The 23,095-nt window shown below is 32.3% G+C and overlaps 1 long non-coding RNA gene across 1 annotated transcript; it reads left to right on the top strand.

Annotated features, from left to right (window-relative positions):
• Positions 1-1,256: 1,256 nt before the first annotated feature.
• LOC127714511 (uncharacterized) lies at positions 1,257-22,680 on the top strand. The gene is made up of 4 exons (XR_007987760.1): positions 1,257-1,300; positions 17,810-17,872; positions 19,499-19,679; positions 22,303-22,680. It is a non-coding gene; the product is annotated as an uncharacterized LOC127714511 (long non-coding RNA).
• Positions 22,681-23,095: the final 415 nt, after the last annotated feature.

The following is a 23,095-nucleotide window of genomic DNA, read 5'->3' as shown; positions in this document are numbered from 1 at the left end:
AAAACGACAAAATGATAAACGACAGTCTGAAAAGCACTACACAGATAAGTAGAATGAGCAAGTTGATCGCCCAAAACCCTGGGGTTGATCTAATATGCTCCGGGAAAATAAGCAGTTCCTGATCATGATATGTCATCCTTCGTGTTGTTCATGTTAAGTACGGAATCGGGTGAAAATCATCGCATATTATATATCGTGTAGAAAAAATAAAGCCAATTTATGAGTACAGGAAATTATATCTTCTTTTTACAACAAACTTTGTTGTGGTAAAGAAAATCCTTTTTTGACCGCATTCTACGAGAGCAGAATAAGGCATGCAAGACTCTTTTTATCCGTACAGGATATTTTTTATGGGAACAAAATAATCTTTGTGTGGGAACAGGATATTATCTCGAGGGAACAATATACTATGTTGCGGGAACAAGACGACATCTTGTTGGAAAAAGACAACCATCTTGGGGTTACAGGATATTATCAAATTGAAACAAGAAACCTTCTTGTGGTAACAATATACTATCGAATGAAACAATATTCTATGTTGTGGAAACAAGACAACCATATTGTGGGTACAGGATATTATCATATGGAAACAAGAAAACCTTTTTGTGGAAACAATATGCCACGTGTGGGAAGAAGAAAACAATCTTGTTCGAATAACATACTCAACATGTGGTACCATGATATTCGCTTGTGGGAACAAAATACCCTGTTGTGGCAACGAGCTTGCATGGCCCCATTATGCAACCATACTTTCATTTATAATTTGTTTAAGTTGAAATAGACTATTTAATTTTTTAATATTCAAATTTCACTTATTTTTTTATTTTGATTATATGAATTAAAATTATACATAGTGAAATGACAATTTTTCTAACACCAACTAACAAAAAGAAAAAAAATAGTTTGCTGATAAAACAAATACAACTACAAATATTTACCGAAATAATGAGAAGGTAAAAATGTTGGCTTTTTAGAAATTAACCCCTTTTCAGTGTTTTAAGATCTCCAAGAAAAGAAAATATTCAACCTTAAACATTGTATTTGCATTTCCTCTTGTCCAGGTCCCTCTACATATTATATTCAAAGGATTTTTTAATAGAAGAAATAACAAGGCATAGGCAATGCTGCATATAATCAGCTACATGTCATTACGACGACAAGCTTTTTAAAACAGCTACATGTTTATAGTGTAAACCTCAATTATCAGTTGCATAAAAAGGTGAAAAATGTGTCGGATCAATGAACTATGGTCGTTACAGGTAAACACACCTACATATTTAAGCAAGACTTATTTTACTTGGTAAGTTTTTTGTTTGTTTGTTTTTTTTTGTATTTGATATGTTCGTATTAAAGGGGTACAGTATTGCTTACAATTGCAACCAATTAAAAAGTGAATCAATATAATTGACCTGTTGTATTTTTATTTTTTGCATAGATGCGAAAGAATGTTTGAAGTTGGAAAATGTGACAATTTTAACCATATTTATATTGTGAGTTTGGAATATATAGAATATTTTTAGACGCTCAAGCTTTATTGTTTAAAACGATGATCACTTCGAAAGAAGGGATTTAAAAAATGCAAAACAAATGTAGTTGGAAACTAACATACGTCCCAACTTGTTCCTTTATAATAAAATATGTAGTGGGTTTCACAAGTTTCATCTATAAATAAAGTAGTATTAGAGGTTTCTCAACATCTTACGAACGAACGAAAATTGACCTAACTTGACGTAACTTGCCTTAACGAAAAAAGAGGGAGCAGTAATTTATTCAATAATTTTTTACTATCGGTTGTGATCTTCTTCCCCTTGAAACTTCTTTTACATAAAAAATATATACATTTTGGAATTTGTAAGACCATTTTTAGTCGTAATGATATACAATTTACGGTTTAATCAAAACAGTTGTAAATCTAATTGATCAATAAATTATAGCGCAAACATGAGCTAAAACTAATCTACGCGTGAACGCCTCTAGTTTTTATAATTTGAAAAAAAAACATCCTCGGATCCGAGGTAACTTCGTTGCCCCAACTCTAAAATCCAAATGATCACTTCTTGACCTTAAATGATTATAACTGATTTATATTCTAGCTAAACTGATAAAGTCAAGAAGATAACTAAAGGGAAACATTGAAGTAAATATTTGAAAAAAAGCAAAAAAACAGTTAACACTTTAAAAAGATGTTCTGTAATGTATTTATGTTTATTGGTTTGTTTTCTTTTCATTGCAGCTCTTATTTTCTTTGTTAGTATATATAATTATTTTGTGGGTTTTTTTTTTTTTGCTTTCGTGGAGTTTATATGGAATGCTGTATATGTTTTTCTTCGGTTTTTATTATAGAATTTACAGAAAATGTACCATTAAAAAACTATGTAACTATCAGTTTTGTTAGTGTTGTAGCACTCATACTTTCAACAAGAATACACAAAACTCTATAACTTTACGATTGATCGAGTGCACCTTTATATTTCTGTAACTTATTCCCAAAAATGATTTAACAGCAAGTCGGACCAATTGGACCTAGTGCACATTGAGACTATCCTGTTGAGTGCTTTATTCTAGGAGACAGAATTTACCCAAACTCACTCTCCTTTATTCGTTCCATATTTATAAAGAATGTGTGAATACAGTGGCGGATCCAGAACTTTTCATAAGGGGGGCCCGCTGACTGACCTACGAGGGGGCACCCTCCAGTCATGCTACAGTGATTCCCTATATAATCAACAAATTTTTCCCACAAAAGGTGGCCCCCCCCACCCCTGGATCCGCCTATGCAAGGTTAAATAAATGAAAAATACTAAACTCGTGTCATATCATGATCAATCACTTTTCAATCCTTTTACAAACGCTAATCTCGTCGTGACAAGCATGGAATACTTGCAACAGAACGCTAAACACCCAACCATCAATCAAGTGAAATGCAAACAAGACGCGGGGATTTTTTTAACTGCATTACAAACTGACAATGTTCTGTTTAAATGGACAAGGGAGATAAATCGAACGCATATATTCGACATGTAAACAAACGAAACCCAACGTAAGAATACGTAACATTCAACAAAAGAAAATAAATTGGAACACCGATGTTTAACCGCAAAAATAAAATGCAAGGTGGCAAAAAGACTATGCAACTGTTAACTGTTGTCTTTAAACACACTGCACTATCGGTAGACATTTATCGTGGATTTTATTATAACAAAATTACTGCTCCTTAACGATACGTTCGTAGAGTTTCGTCCGTTCGTAAGATGTTGAGAAACCTCTATTACGCAACTAGTTTGTTAGAGACATAAACAGGTTTTTTTACATTGCCGTTTTGTTAAAAGACCACTTATTTGAGAGCATATTATTTATTACAAAATAAAAAGGTAGGGCCAGTTTTCCATAAATTAATATCACACTGAAGGCTTTTTTAAATGAGAACAAGGACATTGTTAGAACTGCACGATTTCCGTATTTGAAGATTAAATAAATCACACTTTTAGAATATTATTTGTGATTTCAAGCATGGCTTGTATCATATACTACATGTAATCAATCTAATTTGAATAACGATTTATTTCCCCCTTATTTTCACTTATCACAACTTCAAAATGAATCCAATGTTATTTATTTATGATGAAGAATACATACTTTTAAATTTTATTAACTTTGGATTAATTTTTTTCACAATTGTAGCAAAAGTACCCAAATTAAAGCCTCAATTTTCTCGAAAATTAGCACTTTAACCTCTATTTTATTAAGGTATTTTTCATAACAACTTGGCTAGACCTACAACATATTTCAATAATATAAAAATGACAATACAACATGAAAGTTTGTAAATAAAAAGATCGACGAAATAAATATCTCCGATATTGAATGTAGCATAACAAAATGTCAGGTAGTTCATATAGAAATTTTTGATTGGATTGTTGTTGCTTGTACGTTCAGTGCCAATCTGTCAAACATATTCATACTGTGCCATCAACATGATCAGCAAGATATAAGATTTACAAATACATTTTTTTGTAAATCAAATTCGGAAATTGTCAATCGACTCCTTAAGGTAGTTCAGGGGTATAGGAAAAAAAATGACAGAATTTTCTTATACTTTGTGGACTTAGACTTTGAAGCATGGTTATTGAAAAAATGCAAAAAAAAAATGGGGGTCACCGGCCATCAAAGAGATTTTTTGACCTCTGAAAATGAGTGCAAATAGGTTTCTCAATGGATATATAGGGAAAATGGACATAAAACCTCTTTGATTGAATTTTTACAGCAAAAAAAATTTCAGAAGTTGCTCATTTTTTCATACTGAAAAGCTTGATGTCTCTATTTTATGAAATTGTAATAAAATTTGGGGGTTACCGGCCACCCAAGAGATTTTTGACCTCTGAAAATGAGTGCAAAAAGGCTAAATATAGGGAAAATGGACATAAAACCTCTTTGATTGAATTTTCACAGCAAACAAAATGACAGAAGTTGCTCATTTTTTCATACTGAAAAGCTTGATGTCTCTATTTTATGACATTGGAATAAAATTTGGGGGTCACCGGTTGGTTGGGGGTCACCGGCCATCCAAGAGATTTTTTGACCTCTGAAAATGAGTGCAAAAAGGCTAAATATAGGGAAAATGGACATAAAACCTCTTTGATTGAGTTTTCACAGCAAACAAAATGACAGAAGTTGCTCATTTTTTCATACTGAAAAGCTTGATGTCACTATTTTATAAAATTGGAATAAAATTTGGGGGTCACCGGCCATCCAAGAGATTTTTTGACCTCTGACTTACCATGGAAACAGACTAAAAGTAACAGTTCAGAAAAAAAGCAATTTTTATGAATGGAGAAGTTTGATATCAACATATCTTTAAAAATTTCCAAGGGAATTTAATAAAATTTGGAAGGGTAATTAGGTACTATTTGCAAAAACAAAAGTTTATTTTAGGGGTTTCCCATGGTAAAACAGGGACTAAGCCATTACTCTATTTCAAATGTCATCAACATGTCGCTTTCAATTTCCATTTGTTAGAATTAATTAAAACTTCAAAGGATTATTTTAAGTATCATTTGTAGATATATAATACAAATAGCATATAGAATTTTTTTGTTACCAAACTGACTTGTGGTCAATTATGGTAAAACAAGGACTAAGCTATTTATGTGTACTCTATATGTCTCCTTTCTGAGGAGTAACACCATGCGATATGGTGTAAATAAGACATTTCGTACATGAAACAGGCATAGATTAGTGTTAGCATTTGCGTATCCAGTTTAGTAGCTAGGCTGTGATGGTTCTAACTACCAGATGGTTAACTACCTTCCAATTCTGTTTTTTGTATGTGTAGGGAGGGGGGCACTTTAATCATTTTTAGTAGGGATAAGCAGACGCAATATCAAGTTCCTGCTATTTTGATATATTTTGAATATTTAATTCAAAATAGAGCCTCCCACAAATTTTAAGATACAAGCCAAAAACTGCATTTTACCCCCTATGTTCTATTTTTAGCCATGGCGGCCATGTTATTTGACGAAACAAAAATAAAACACAAACGTTCTTCTAGATACCCAAAGGATCATTCAGCTTAAGTTTGGTTGGAATTGGTTCAGTAGTTTCAGAGGAGAAGATGTTTGAAATAGTTTACACCGGACGGACGACGACGACGGACGCTTAGTGATGGTAAAAGCTCACACTTCCTTCGGAACGGTGAGCTAAAAATGAACTACCAGTACCCAAAAAAAATCCCCCCCCCCCTTTCGAGTAATTACCCCCAAACTCAATCCCAGCCTTCCCTTTGTGGTATGGAACCTTGTAGTACAATTTTAGAGAGATCCATACACTCAAACACAAGTTATTGTCTGGAACTAGAAAAATGCTTGATTTTGGCCCCTTTTTGCCACTAATTCCTGAACGTTTGGGGGAATTACCCCCAAACCCAATCCCAGCTTTCCTTTGTGATATTGAACCTTGTGGTACAATTTCAGAGAAATCTATACACTTACACACAAGTTATTTCAGGAAACTACAACAATGCTTGTTTTTGGCCCTTTTTTCCTAAACTGTTGATACCATAACCCCAAAAATCAATCCCAACCTTCCTTTTGAGGTATTGAACCTTCTGTTAAAATTTCATAGAGATCCATTCACTAAAACTAAAGTTATTGTCCGGAAACCAAATGTGTTTTCGGACAACGCTGACGCGGACGACGACATCATAGCAATATACAACGCAAAAAATGTTTTTGTGGTCGTATAAAAACCTTTGCCATAGACATATGTGCATCAGTAATATCTCAGATGTTAAATTCTCCAAAAGAGTATACTTGTATATAAATGTGAATTTTTGATTCACTAGTAAAAAATAAGAGTACATTGCAGATATTAAGGTCCACTCAATGGGATATTTACATTGTGTAAGTGCGATTGTCAGATATTTTATTCAGGGGCGGATCCAGCCATTTTTTAAGGGGTGGTTCAAACCATATGTCCCCATTCAAAAGCATTGATCGTCAAATTAGTTGGGATTCCAACACCAGGAAGCACTAACTTTCACTTCCCATGATGTATCTTTGTATATAATTTTTTAAATTCTTATGAATCCTGTATAATGACCTTATTGACTGGTTTGCCACATAATTTCTCTGTTTAATGATACATGTACATGCATTTTTTTCATGTTAAAAGTACATTCATTGTGTGAAGAAAAAATTTGTGTATCAAATTACATTTTGCCATTAAGGATAAAAATATAACTTTTATTGTATGAGAACTATAATCATGACTATTTGTCAATCTGATTTTTTTGCATAGCCTGATTTTAATTAGATATAAGAGGATGTGGTATGAGTGCCAATGAGACAACTCTCCATCCAAGTCAAAATTGATAAAAGTAAACCATTATAGGTCAAAGTACGGTATTCAACACGGAGCCTTGGCTTACACCGAACAGTAAGCTATAAAGGGCCCCAAAAATTACTAATGTAAAACCATTCAACTGAGAAAACTGACGGCCTTACCCGCTAATTTATGTACAAAATAATGAAAAAAACAAATATGTAACACTTAAACAAAAAACAACCATTGAGTTACAGGTTCCTGACTTGGGACAGGAACATACAGAATGTGGTGGGGTTAATGTTTGAAGGTGTCAACCCTCCCCCTAACCTGGGACAGTGGTGTAATGGTACAGCATATGGAAGGCTTTTATCAAGTTGTATTATTCATTTGTGAACTCTGAATCTAGAGAAAAGTAGATAATCACAGAAAAAATGTGCAAAATGTGTTGTATGAATGGTGTCTAACAGCCGTTATGAAGCAAGTGAAATGTGAGGAGCTTTGTACATAAAAGTCCATCATAAAAATTTCATTAAATTTGCATTTTGCAATGTCTTTTGCAACTGCTGCATTTCACATACTATCTTTCTCTTCTACTGTAGGATAGTAAGTGGTTCAAATATATGCCTGTTGAGACTAGAAATACATGCAATAGAAATGAGCAAAAAAAACCAAATTTTTATAACTATAGCTTTAGTATGCATTTTTAAATGTAAATACAATGTATGTACATGTGATACAGCCTAAATTGACCCTGAATAATTTCCAGTGTTATTTGACCTAAGACCATTTAATACTAATATGATATGCTATTCGTAATTTTCTTTCTATTTAAAGTACATTTTGTATATATGGAAGGATTATTTACAGCAAAAACACTTCACAAATTTTAAATTGCTGGAAAATCTTACATCTTCATTCATGCAAGGCCCCCCTTCATTCGCAAACCTTAATTTTTAAGGCACATACTCACACATTTTTGTTATTTTGACTTTTGAATAATTTTTATACATCTGATACATCAAATGAGTATTCTTTTGCTTTAAATACATGACACATTTAATATTAAGGCATTTAAAAGGTATTTTTTTCGCAATATTTAAATGTTTAAATCCCCAAATATTGATAGTTAACATTTTTCAATTTTAACGTCAAAATTTAACACCCAAATTTGAATATAAAAGTAGTCATTTTGTCTATCATATATATCTTATTGCCATGAAACTTGGTCAACAGTCTTTTAATTAAGTAAGCTTTGGTCACACCAAGTTTTGTTAAGATCGGTTAAGTCTTTCTATCCTATCAGATAGGAACATAGTTATTGTCCTTTGATTTTTCGTTGTCTACAATTATAGTCTCTTGTGTGAACATTGTTTTACTTGCAATTTTTTTTTCATACACCTTTCAAAAAATTTATGCCTAATAAAGTGGAAGTAAGGGAATGAAATTACGCTGTAAAAAAACTTTGGGTCATGAATGGTCCAGCTGAAAAAGGTTAAAAATTAGGATGCCTGAAGCTGTCAAAAGATTTCAAGACCCGCTTAACATAAACTTGTCCATATTTTGAGTTAAAGCTGATGAAGTTTTCTAGAAATTTGATATAAATTGTCCCAAAAGTAGTAAATACACTGTAAAAATATTATTGAGAAAGCGCAGGTGCAATTTTTTTAATTTTCATTTATTGTCTTAAAGAAATGCACTACGAAATAACTGTTCTCAAGCCAATTGCTGACCATTCAACAGCAATATTAATTTATGACAGAGGCCTAATAAGCTTTAAAAATTAAAAAAAAAAATTGTTTATGACAAGACAGGTTTTCCTGTTAGCATGTTAGGAAGTAAACGTTTTGTGTTTCTAACATGAAGGTTCTGCAGGATCAAATAGGAGGGTCTGAATAATGCATGTAATGTGCACAATAAAAAAAGAAAATAAGAAAATAGACATAACAATGAGGAATAATAAGGTGTTAAATTATAAGAAATACAGAAAAATGGAAAAAACAAAATAAAATCATAGAGATAAATGGTATAAAGAATTAGAGAAGAAAGAAATGAAGGACCCTCCATCCAGACCATCAGTAAGGAAATGTTACTAAGTTTTGTGAAATCATTCATTTTTTAAAATAATTTATACAGCCTAGACGGGAAATGTTCTAAATTTTAACAGTGTGTATGCTTAACCTAAAATTTGACAACTGGAATCGGGGCAAAATCACCCGCATTCGAATATTCCAGATTTACAACAAGAAAATTCTGTTAAAAAAACTCCTACTTTCATGACCTTTTCTCCATGAAACCCAAATGGTCCTACTCCTATGGAGATGTATACACATCTGAACTCTAAGGTCCACAAATTTGAAAATAAATTACATGAGCGAAGTACCATGAGCTATGCCTATGAATACAAGTATATTTCAGTCTGAAAAAGAAGGGGGGGGGGGGGGGGGGGGGGGGTCATTGTTTTGTTGTTCACCATGTTTACTGATTTTGTTTTGATATAATTTCCGTTAATTTTACGCTTGCAAATAATTTTCAGGGGTCGTGATTCGCTCTTTGAACACTTGAATTCAATTCATTAGTACTTACTTAACCCTTACTATGCCAAAAGCCGATATATCGGCTTTCAGAGTTTCCTTCGTCGAGAGCAGATTTATCGGCTTTGTTATTTTCTCTTCTGTCGTTAATGGCATCACAAAGGCAATGGCATCACAATGCTCTGACGGCGAATTCATGGTGGCCGGCCACGCCCAATTAATCCGCGTTTTCATCACAGAACCAGAGCACAATTAGAGCAACAACAACATGAAAACGATGATGTTCAAGAAGTGAACAATATCTCAAAAAGAAATAAAATATCTATTTATAACTGTTATCTATTATATTCAAAACAAACCTTCTTAGAATTATAGAAACAAACAGGTAATTTGCTACAGTTATTACTACAGTTTTTTTTTAAGTTTTTTTGCAGAGTTTTCGTATTTCTTCACTAGCATGACAAACCTTCTTGTTTAATTAATTGAATAAATTAATTTGGTATATAATATTATGTTCAAGATGTCCGTCCTATATAGACACCGCGTTATTTGTGGTGTTCGACTGAAGGGCTAAAGTGTCCATACAGTGAAAGCAGCAACAAAATTTTAATACATTTTGTGATTAATTAAGCAAAGTTGCGATAGTATCTGGGACAATTTTAGATATGTGATGGTAGTTTTTGGAAATTAGAACTTTACAAGGAACTTGTATACTCCAATGAAGGTTCAAGAAGTGTGCAAAGTAAAATGTGTACGACTTAATGGAGAGTTCCACTAGATTTCATAAATGTCCGGAACTTTTACAAACTATTATTACAAATATAGATTTATTATGGAGGTATTTTTCCTACTGCAAAAATTTAAAAAAAAGCACATTTACAAGTACGATGCATCACACTTAATTGAAGGACAAAGTAGTAAGTCTTATTATTAAAAAGGGGAAATTATCTGGAATGAACTATTGATTTCAAAATTCTAAAAAGTTGAACAAGCACTTGCAATCCAAGCACCTGCTATTATAAAATGCTTGTTACGCTCGAACACGACTTGTGTATTCTTTTGAATTTAATAAGTAGTTACATTCAAGTGATATACTTCATCAAATTTTGACGAGGTGTTGTTTTTGTTTTTATTTTTTTCATGTAACTTTATATACATAAATGAGAACGCAAGGTTTTACAATAATTTTTTGGAGGTTTCCCGGCTAACGCTAGGAAAATTGCGTCTTGTGTTCGACCAGCGTAAAATATCAAAACTGGCTGCATTAAGTGCGAAAATTGAGTCTAAGGACTATGTGCACACAGGCACCGGTGTCGATTTGAATTCAATAAGATACAAAAAAGTTTCAGATTTAAGGAGATTAAGTAAAAAAAACTATATGTTATAAGGTAGTGTTCCGGTTGTTTTATGAAATTGTTTATGCATTTACAATTTGTTGATTAAGATCAAAGAAAATTATGTGTAGCATTTTACCTCAAGAAATAAACACCATTTACAATTTGTAAAGATCGAAGAAAATACTGTGTAGCATTTTACCTCAAGAAATACACAATCAATTAGAATTAGTGAAATAGATAGAAGTTTAAATCATTTATGTGGAATGCACTTAAAAAAACGACATAAAAGTATTTGTTTTCATTTTTAGAATTGCTAAATTCTGTCGTAATAATCTTGTCTAAAACTACATATATCTGTTATGGACACTTCTGTTTTAATGATATGAAACACGTTGTGATTTGAATGGGTATAATATGTTAGAATTATCTTAATTTCCTTAACAAAGGAGGTTATTGAACCAAGAGTTCAAAATGGTGAAGATGAAATGATCCATTCGAAAATTTAACTGACGCAATCACTAGTTCGTTGACCGTTATTGAATATCTGTTTCACAGATGACGACGGATATGTTTCAATCGTCGTAACCACAATCCCGTCCTCCTTTTCCTCGAATGTGATTTACCGAATTAAACTTATGACCGGAGTTGTACTTAAATGAGCAGAACGATGGGTGGCACATGTGGATCAGGATCTGGTTACCCTTCCGGAGCACCTGAGGTCACCCCCCGGTTTTTTTGTTTTGGTGGGATTCGTGTTGCTCAGTCTTTAGTTTTATGTTGTGTTTTGTAAACTGTTAAATGTATGTCATGGCGTTGTCAGTTTATCTTCGACTTATGAGTTTGAATATCCCGTTGGTATCTTTCGCCTCTCTTTTGTCCGATAAATAACGACGACCCTTCACTATAAGAGCTGCTTATTTTTGGAAGCAAAGGTTTGTGTTTCTTTCAAGGTATTCGAGCCCCTGCTTCTGTATCGTCTTGGAAACAGCGCTCGCATTGTGTCCAGTGCCGTAGACCACTCGATCAACTAGTCTTTTTAAACATAAAACGATATAAGACAAGTAATGCCTATTCCCGTTGTCTTTATCTGAAACTGTTACATGATGTATCGTGTCATGTAGATAGCATACATTGCAAATCAGGTGGTTTTGAATGTCGTAAACGATGATCATTTTAATTACCTTTCGGTCACATCAATTTTATTTTCTTATATAAATATGCGATGACTTTATAACATACGTAATCCATTGGTTAGCAATTAGTTATACAGGGCAAACACTACAATGTACATGTACTTCGTCCGAAAAGTAGTCAAAATGTTTGATCTGCATATTTGCATATGTGCGTTTTCTGGTAATCAAGGGTTTACTTTAATTACGCTAACGCGGTCTTTCCGTGTAAACGATCTTTCATTATGTGTCTGTGTTAACTTTCGACGTTAACTATTTGTGAAATCACAAATAGTTAACGTCGAAAACGATGATCATTTTAATTACCTTTCGGTCACATCAATTTTATTTTCTTATATAAATATGCGATGACTTTATAACATACGTAATCCATTGGTTAGCAATTAGTTATACAGGGCAAACACTACAATGTACATGTACTTCGTCCGAAAAGTAGTCAAAATGTTTGATCTGCATATTTGCATATGTGCGTTTTCTGGTAATCAAGGGTTTACTTTAATTACGCTAACGCGGTCTTTCCGTGTAAACGATCTTTCATTATGTGTCTGTGTTAACTTTCGACGTTAACTATTTGTGAAATCACAAATAGCTTACATTGTCTTGAAAAAATTACTTTTAATTTTATAATTTGAATACAAGCCCTTATCAATTTAAAAGTAATAATAATCCTATTAGCGGGTTTCCCTTATTAACAAAATTCAGTTTTCATAACATTAAATATATTTTCTTCATTGCTTTGAAGTGGCTTATTCGTATGTTGCAAAAAGGAGGGGAAAGATACCAAAGGGATATTCACACTGATAAGTCGAAACTAAACTGACAACGCCATGACAAAAAAAAAAAGAAAAAGACTAAAAGACAAACAACAGTTCACAAAACACAACATAGAAAATAATGATCAATAAATAAAATTTTGCCTCGAAAAAGTATTTAAACAAATATTCCAAAATAAATATTGTATACATGTATCCGTATGTAAAAAAAACTTTTTATGTTTTAAACATTTTTAACGTTAGATTTAACTTGGCAATGCTTCAAGATTTATTATATAACAGACGACATATGATAAACCTCTTTTTTTAACAAGACAATCTATTTTTAAATTCATACCGCAGTACATAGTTTATTGTATTTAAATTTTTCATTTTGGATCGATCAATTCAACCCAACATTTTCTACATAAGGAAATGCCTGTACCAAGTCAGGAATATGATAGTTGTTTTTCATTCGTTAGATATGTTTGAGCTTTTGATTTTGCCATTTTATAAAGGACTTTCCGTTTTGAATTTCCCTTGGAGTTCGGTATTTTTTTTATTTTGCTTTTTACATGTATGATTCACGTACGTATTATCAATATTGTTAAGCCTGTTTGTATGTGCAAACCAACAACAGCGTTTTATAAATATGCCATCAAAATAAAAACACACAAATGTACAATTGTAAAATGTATCTGAAGTCTTATTTTAAACTATTTTAAACTTGTGTGTTTAATCCGAGCGAATCAATACAAGATTTACATACCAATTTAAATTTTCAAATAATTTAAACTTTATGATATGATCTAAGTATTTTCTATGCGATTGGTGTGAATTTAAACATGTTTTTATCATTCAGTTCCATATAATTGAGCTTTGATCAATCTAAAGATACATTTGTATTTCAATAAATATTTATTTTGTTACTTTTACAATATATTAATGATCAAACCACTTAACCTATAACTAGAAAGTTAAATGTGGCCATTTTATTTTCACTTATAATGTGATCTGATTAATGTGATTGAACTCTGTTTATAGATTTGAGTGATTGTTATGTGCGGTATCATTATGAAATATCTTATTTCAACTTGATACTAAACAAAACTCGTAATACATAATAATATATCGAAACCGCTTGTATTTTAATGCAAATATTGTGGTTCACTTGCGTTACAAAAAAGAACCAAAATACCTTTATTTGGTGAGATAAAACGTTTACATCAGCTGTCATATTTAAGAGCATTTTTTAGAGCATTATGTGACATTTTTCAATCAATATACTGCAAACAAGAACACTGAAATGAGGCATACAATACGTAGAATAAATAGTACGATCGTAAGTAAACGACCTTAAGAAACAAATTTGCCGCTTCCGTAGACCTACGGAATTCTAATATAAACAAGAAGATGTGGTATGAGTGCCAATGGAACTACTTTCCATCCTAGTGTTTTTTTAGGCTCGGTCTAAATGCCAAAAAGCATGGGGCAAGGAAAATATCAAATCCCAAAATCTACAGTGATGTTGTATATAGAGCATGACATTTATATTATCGATCCTCTCAAAAAAGTTATTCTTAAAGTTTATCACTTTAACACAGTGACTGTCTTGTCGTTATCGATTCTAACATAGATTTTGTTATTAATGAATTTAAACGTAATAACTTAAAATAGCTCTGCTATACAGTTACAAACACGTATACATGTAGTCCTACATCCTGTCGATACTAATATTTTGACATTGAACTTGGTGTTGTTTTTCTCCGACTGTTTATAAAGACTCATATTAAATCGCGGATGTGTATGAATTTATAGTTATGTCTTAGTTATTTGCTATGATCTAGTTTTCAGTAATTGTGAGTACTCTTAGATCCATTCTATGTGCTTTTGATTTTTATTCATTTTTGCTTCGTGTATATCTTATGAGTCAAGCCCTTTTCGAATGATTTTTACAGTTTATTTTGCTTATGTTGTTCTGTTACATATGATAGTAAGATATTTAAGCGTTTTCAAACATGTTTAACACCACCCTAAGTTATGTATGCCTGACCCATGTCATGAGCTGTAATTCAGTTGTTGTCATTGATCGGTTTCTGTCATCTGTTTTTATTCTTTTTATAACATAAATTAGCACAGTGTTTTTTTTTTAGTTGTCATAGATTGTATCTTATCGAGGTCTTTTTGTAACTTACTATTCAACATGAGTTTGCTTATCGTCGGAAACTACACGGTGACTTGTAAATACTTACATCCACGTCATGTTGGTGTCTAGTAGATGGTTGTCGTGCAAAATCATATTCTTATACAGATTGTTGCCATGGCATATTAACATTGAAAAAGCAATTGTTGTGAAAATAAAATCTATCAAAATATCCAATTCATTGATAACACATATAGTTATACGTATATTACACATATATACATATAACTGGCCATTTAGGTTTGTTCAAACATATATTCGAATAAGTTTTAATATCGTTAATTTCCTATTACACAACAAATGACCAATATAATGAAAAAAAAACTCTAATTTTTGATCTGTGATCACGTTACACTAGATATGTATAGAATGATGTTCGTTTTCACATCTAACTATATCTATTTTCGTATTTCCATTGTGCTGAACCCAATAACAATACAATAGAGACAAAAGTCGAGAGTTCCGAATATTATCAATTACGATTTAGCGATTAAAGTTAACAATATCAAAACAAAGAGATCTAATTAGTACGTAATCATATGACACATGTATGACGAAGCAATGTTTCCTCAATTTGTTGTTATATTAGTTGTATTTCCTCGTTAGCAACTTCCGTATTGTTTTGCAGTTAGGATATTTAACAGGAGGGTGTGGATGAACATGCACTTTCAGGGAAAATAAACTTCAAACATCATCTTGATTGAATGTCGGATTTTTCTTTTTAAATTTCAGAATATTCAATCATAAATGCAGCGATCTAATTCCGATTGTATATATCTTGAAACTTAATGCGTCCATCATTGCTAGTATACTTTATATCGCAGTGATATGTGAAAATATATTTACAATGTCCTCATGTGAAATCCATACTAGTAGAATATGGAAGTCATATGTAATTTTTTTTGGTCTTATTTGTAAAATCTTTAAAATTAAAAGTAGTAAAGTGTTCGTTTACTTTTTGATATTGTCATTGTTACAACAAGTACAACATTAGATATATGTCATAATATCAACGCCTGGTAAATCTATAAAGGAAAATGAATGATAAGGCCATATGTTTGGCACCTTGAATTCGAAAATCAAAATGTATAATAAATCTACTACTTAACATCCTTCAGATATTCATCAGTCTCTCTGACATCAGTATGATGAAGGTGTTGGAAGGGGATACAACTTTGTTAGCTCTGCTCGCAAAACCTCTACCTTCATTTTAAAAAAGATTTTACAAACCTTGTAGTTAACAGGTTGTCAAAAGGAAATGACAAATTAAAAAATCTATTTGTTATATATGTATATATATTACTTTATAATTGTATATACACATTGATAACCGATATTTTACGTTGATATTGTCAATTACAAACTGAACAAACCTATTCTAAGAAACATTTATTGCTGGCAATGAAAAATCGATTAATAATTTTCTACTGTTTTCAAAGAAAAGTATTTTGATATGTTGATTGTGTATAAACAGACACATTGAATGACTATGAGACTTGTTTTTGCATAAATGATTTTAATCAGGGTTAATTGTGATGTACATGCATTGTTAAATGATTTATACTGATTAACCAGCATCCCTTTACTTTTAATGACGTGAGGACATAAGGGAATTGTACAATAAAACAAAAGCATTATCCAGATTGCATGCATATATGATGAGTAAAATTATCCTCCTTTATCACGTTTGGTTCGTGCTGAGAGAAAAACAAAAACTTGCTTACGCAAATATGCTGATCTAACATTGTTGGGCTAAATTTAAGATATATATCTGTCTGTTTTGTTTAATTTGTAATTTTGTTCAAGTTTTCAGTATTTTGACACTTAACTTAAAAAAGCTGCGAATGAGTATACAAGATTTCGTAAGTTGTTTGCAAAATACTGAAAACTAGTTCAAAAATTCTGTACAATTTATAATGTGCACAAATTTATACAAAATTAAACAATGTGTACACATTTTTTTATATATTCATATATTCAAAAAATGATAATTTATATCCCTGAGATAGCGTGGAAAGTTTACGCTTGATTGAATGTTTACTTTTATACAAAAAAGTCAATCTCTAAATTGACTTAAGTCTAAAATGATAGAGACAAAATTTTGGAACGATAATCTACAATCTTGAACACTCAATTCCAAATATTTAGACATAAGAAAATACAAACAATGTCGAATTTTTGGACTTGTACATTAATATCTTGCAGGAATAAAATTGTTCTGGTTAGATCTCAACCATCTTTCTTTGAATCACGATCAATGAAATTACAAAAGTAACATTAAAAATGTTACATAAAATTACTTTAACGCTTTGTGTTTTTTTTTGAACTTTAAAGTATGCACCTGTATTAAGGCCAAAGATTTTATACATACCGATGGTTTATAAACTTCCAAGGTGTAATATTTACCAAGATATATCTACAGATTCATAAAAGTATGATACATTATAACTGATTATAGTCTCTCACCGGATCGTCATAAGAGTAACACGACGGGTAATATTAGTGGAACAGACACTGATTTCCACACGTATGAAACCTTTGGTCTATTAACCTTGGTTTGTGATTGAGTTCTTGTTTCTTAAATTGTGTCCTTTTTAAAATTGAAATTTGTCAATCTTTATTTCAAAGTAAAATGTTCCAAAGAGGAATACAAATAGCAATAAGGAGATGTCGTTTGATTGCCGATGAGACAATTATCCTCTAGAGAGCATACAAGGTTTCAATCAATGAAGGAAAGAAACTGTGGCCGAAAAGTCGAATCCATGTGACAATTTGAAAATGTCTGTACCACGACTTTCTCGCGGTGAATAGCAGCCACTCTGTAAGTTTTATAATGATAGTGTATCATCATATCGTATGAAAGTTAGAGGTACAACACTACAAACAATAAAGCAGTTAATACCCTAAAACACTATGTCATATCTATACACTGTTACCTTTTCCTTAAATGCCATCCATTTTATTTTATTTTAAGCACGCAGACTGGTTTCTTAAAGCTTTTAACATGCAGTTATACAGTGTGTTCAGATTTTTCCTGGTAAGTTTGTTTAGATGCATGTATATATACATGAATACTATATTAAAGACATAACTGAAACTCAACCCTTATCACACATACAATGGGTTGCATGTATACATACTCCTAAACGAGAAAATATATAAAGAATGTTTTTCAAATTCCTGAATAATTTACCCAATTTAAATTAAAAAAAAGTATTGATAGAAATTACAAACAAATTTTGTACAAGACAACAGGCCACACGGACCACCAACATACGACTCCTCATAAAACTATACTTACAAAGACCAGTGATAACGAATAACATATTGATTAGATATTCTCTATTGAATTGTTACATATTTTTCATGTCGGGGCCTTTTATATCCGACTATACGGTATTGGTTTTTCAATGTTGGAAGCCTTATTGTTGCATATAATTGCTTACATCCACTTCATTTTAACTTTGGTGAATAGTTGTCTCATTGGCAATAATACCATATTTCCTTACTTTAATATTGATATCGTTAAAACAATGTGGTGGGATTGCATCAGTTTCGCGTTCATGCAAACACTCCACTTTTTTTATATAGGCCATATCTCGTTATTGAAAACATACATAAAAAATAAACTGCATATTCAAATTACAACCAGGATGACTGCTAATTTGAACATTATAGACGGCACATAATTTGGAAAGATCATATGGTGATCACCAGTACTAGTCGATGATCTAGCTAAGTTAAGGGACATAAGTTTACTGGTATTTGAATCTCATAAATCGGTTGTGAAGATACAAATCAAAGTAACTAAACAAAAGTAACGGAACTCCAAAAAGATCGAGACCAAACGCGTCGAGAGGATACATGTAAGTGTCTCCTGCTGTGCACACATCAACTGCCATGTGAACCCACCCGCAGTCAAAATTAAACAATCGGTAAAATTATTGATCAGACGACAAGAGTGGTATCTTAGGATCTAAGATCGCGAAAATATGATGCTAGAAATTTAGACACCGACACATCGTATAAGTTATCCAATTCGTGATGGTTACGGTATAATGAAGTGTCACGATTGCAGTCGTTCTTTCTCAAAACTTGGAGCAGTTTTTGTCCAAGGAACAAACCTTGTTTACAAAGTCCGTATAGTATGAAAATGCAAGGTTGTGACGTATGAACTTAGATATGTGAGCGCCATATGACTGAAACGAGGATATGCTATTTCTTAGAATTGGAGATTGACACTTGCAAATCTTTAATCATCCCCTTTGTCATGGATCTTAGATTAAAGTCATATATATGTGTCAATATACAGGGAAAGACAACAAAAGATCAACATAGGAAGCAGAACTTCTACTTTCGTAATGTTCCGTTTGTTTCTGAAATATCAAATTCACTGACGAGAAGCTCATTGAGTGACAAACGTCATCAATATACTTTGGCTGCATAAATTTGTGTGGACATCAATTTTCGTGTTTTAAAGAACATCGTATGTTTTTCTGTACAAATTGCCCATTAGTTTTGTTCGTTTCTCCTTAGATTGGTTGGCTCATGAATGTATTCCATACCTTAAAATATGCCTTTACTATATAGAAATAATGCATACACCACGATTTGAAAAAGTTTTTTAACTAACATTAATAACGCTTACTTTACTGTTTTTCAGATTCTGTTATCGAACGAGATATCTGAAGCTTTTTATAGCTTTCAGTGTCCTGTTCAGGCACACTGGAAACGAAGGTCACAAACGTATTGTGGTTCTGGCGCCAGATACTGTTGCTTGTATGATCAAAATAAAAACAATTTTGTCGAATTTTGCAGAGAAAATCCAGATTTTGAAGCACCTGGTAATACACTCTTTAACCAAATACAATTTTGAAAATGCAATTGAAACCGTTCAACAAGGGTCTGCATTAAGTAACTGCTTACATTGACCTTATTACCCTTTTCGGGACATCTTCAGTCGACCCAGGGTGAAGGTGTAAAATTTTGTTAACAACGAAATGTACCACTGTTATTTTGATATAAAGTAATAAGCATGAGATGTTATATCCATTCTGGTTGATTTGGTATGATTTGGTATGATTGCCAATGAGACAACTATTAACCAGAGACCAAATAACGTAAAAGTTAAGAACCAACTATATGTTACCGTACGGTCTTAAGCAATGAGCAAAACCTATACCACTGGTTAAGCTTTTAAAAGGGCCGGAAATGACAGATATAAAACAATACAAAATGAAAACTAAGTCCTTTTTTATAAGAGTCCAAACGTAAACAAGCAAATCTTAAAATCTGAAATGTTTTAAGGTTATTTCTGACAATTGCATTGTATTTGATAAAAAAAAAAATTGAGTATTCGTCAAACTATATTAGTTTATCTAAATGGAACTATAACAATACACCTACGTCATGAAATTACAGTAATTCCGAATACATTTTTGGCCCCAGTTCCCATGTCATAACAGGAGACCTTAATATCGTTCGAGACCGAGAATTGAAATTATTCCTCAGCAAAGTACCTAAATATCGTCCCCCGTCAATTATTAATTGGAATGAGTGTCGTAACATCATTCACGACTAACTCCGTACTTACTGCTCGAAATGGATAAAACGAGAAAAAGCTGAAAAGAAATCCTCAGATTCTTTTTTTAATTCAGTAATGAACATAGTTGATATACGTATACAACATTTTAAAGAACATTTTACTCCTAAAAACACCCATAATAACCCTATTTCTCGTATCAAACAAAAGCTAAAAGAACTCGCCAAGGAATTTGTTTGTGTCCCGGCTGATAAGGCTGCTAATAATATCATTATTGTTTGACATAAATTTTACATTGAGGTTCTGCAAAAGGAAATCAAGAATTCACCAACATTCCAACTGACTCCATTTTCAGAAAATGACATCTGTAACAAACATAAACTAATAGCTACTTCTTTACAAGCAGAACCAAATACAATGAAAGTTCCTACCATGTACTGGGTTCCAAAGCTGCACAACACACCTTACAAATATAGATTTATTTCGTCTTCAAGCCATTGTTCCACTACTAAACTGTCTACTCTACTTACTAGTGTACTTGGTACAATCAAAAACCTGGTAACAAATTGTTCAAATAAGGCCTTTGAAAATAGTGGAATTAATGACTTTTGGAGTGTAAAAAATTCGTTGGAAGTACTTGATAAATTGCATGCTTATATTGGTGATTTCGAATCTGTTCAAAGTTTTAATTTTTCTACCCTATATATCACTTTTCCTCATAATCTTATTGAGAAAAAATTCACACACCTAATTAAATGTGCATTTTAAAAGTCAGAATGCGAATATTTATGTTCAAACTCTTTTAGGTCATTTGTTAGTAGCAACACACAAAAGAACTATGTCAATTGGACCTGCTTTGATACTATAACTGCCCTTGAATTTTTGCTAGATAACATTTTTGTTCGCTATGGAGATTCCGTATATCGTCAAGTCAATGGGGACTAACTGTGCACCACTTATTGCGGACCTGTTTCTATATTGTTATGAGTTACAATTTATGACTAAAATTAGCAAAGACCCATCGAAACAACATCTGATACAAAAATCTAATAACACTTTTATATATTTAGGTGATATATTGGCTCTCAATAATGACGACTTCAGTATGTACACTAAAGAGATTTATCCGGCTGAACTGACTTTAAATATAGCTAATACTAACAATGAACACTGCCCTTTCCTGGATCTATATCTTTAAACGGATTATTTATTGTTAATTATCCATTTTTAGATGGTGACGTTCCCTTGTCACCATCTTATGGTGTTTATATATCTCAACGTGTTCGATTCTCTCGTGTATGTAACAACGTATTTGATTTTAACGAAAGAAATCTCTGTATTACTGAAAAATTATTAAACCAGGGTTTTCGATATCACAAACTAGTCAAAATATTTACTAAAGTTTATCATCGGTACATGGACATCATTCGTAAATATAATTCAACATGCAGACATCTTATACGTTCAGGTATTTCACATCAAATTTTTTATGGTAATCTTCTTTACAAAGCACAAAAATGTCGGTATTCACCTAAAAAGCTAACCAAGCCTTTTAACAGACTTATTCAGAAGGAATATAGATACGATACTGTTGTCAGGTCATTAAAGATGGCATATTTTGGTAGTTTTAGTTCATTTATATGTTGTGGAGTTTAGTATGACGTCCATTTTCACTGAACTAGTACACATTTTTGTTTAGGGGCCAGCTGAAACCCGCCTCCGGGTGCGTGATTTTCTCGCTGTGTTGAAGACCCATTGGTGGCCTTCGTCTGTTTTCTTCTCTTTGATCGGGTTGTTGTCTCTTTGACACATTCCCAATTTCCATTCTCAATTTTATTAGTGTTGTACATGGTTCTCATGGTTTGCAACTATGCGTTTCTTCTATCTGCAACGATTTGCTTGTACATAATATATTTGATTTATAGGACAAAAACTAATAGTTGCTGGGTCAGTTCAAGGGACGCTACAAGGAGCTGATTGTGACAAAGCTTTCTACCAACCATTTCGATTCTTGTCATCCGAGAACAGTCGCTGTGCTTATAGGAAATCGTACTGCAGCGAGGAAGGACAAATCAATTTTAGTAACGGTACAACGATAAAGGATAGGCTATGCCGCTGTGATTATACTAGAAGTTATGATTTTATAATCAGGCCAAAACATCGATGTTATTGTGAACCAACAGAGGAAGATTGCTCCTGTCACCTAAAGATATGTTCCTCTAACGACATTTTATCACCAGGCATGTATATACATCTCTTAAATGGGACTTATTGGGATACATTTTACATGTTATATTTTTCTTTGTGTCGTTTTCAATCAAAAGTTTGATTTTGAAAATTTGTATTTTCTAATTAAATAACATGCACAAAGCGCTAAAGACCTTGCTTGGATTTTTACAAAAGATAAAATTTATTATATTCATAATTAATTGTGACACCTTGGTTGTTTGCTTCTTAGAGATATCACTCCTATGGCCATTGAGGCGTTTGTGGAAAGGCTGCTTTGACTCACCAACATATTGGAGGCCACAAACTGAACATTCTAGAATGTAAATAACATTCATACTTTTGCAGGTAACATTGCAAAATATCAAATAGTTATTTTCGGTTGCCTTACTGTGAAAAGTTGATGAGTGATGCATCTGTAGGCAGCATTTTCAGCGTTTTTCATCATACGAACGACATTCTCCAGATGTACTTCTATTATCACTCCAGGGT

The sequence above is a fragment of the Mytilus californianus genome, unplaced genomic scaffold, assembly GCF_021869535.1.
Source record: "Mytilus californianus isolate M0D057914Y unplaced genomic scaffold, xbMytCali1.0.p SCAF_9, whole genome shotgun sequence".
In the NCBI taxonomy this organism is placed as follows: domain Eukaryota; kingdom Metazoa; phylum Mollusca; class Bivalvia; order Mytilida; family Mytilidae; genus Mytilus; species Mytilus californianus.
Note: the sequence above shows the minus strand (reverse complement) of the source record. Positions and strands in the feature narration are given on the sequence as shown.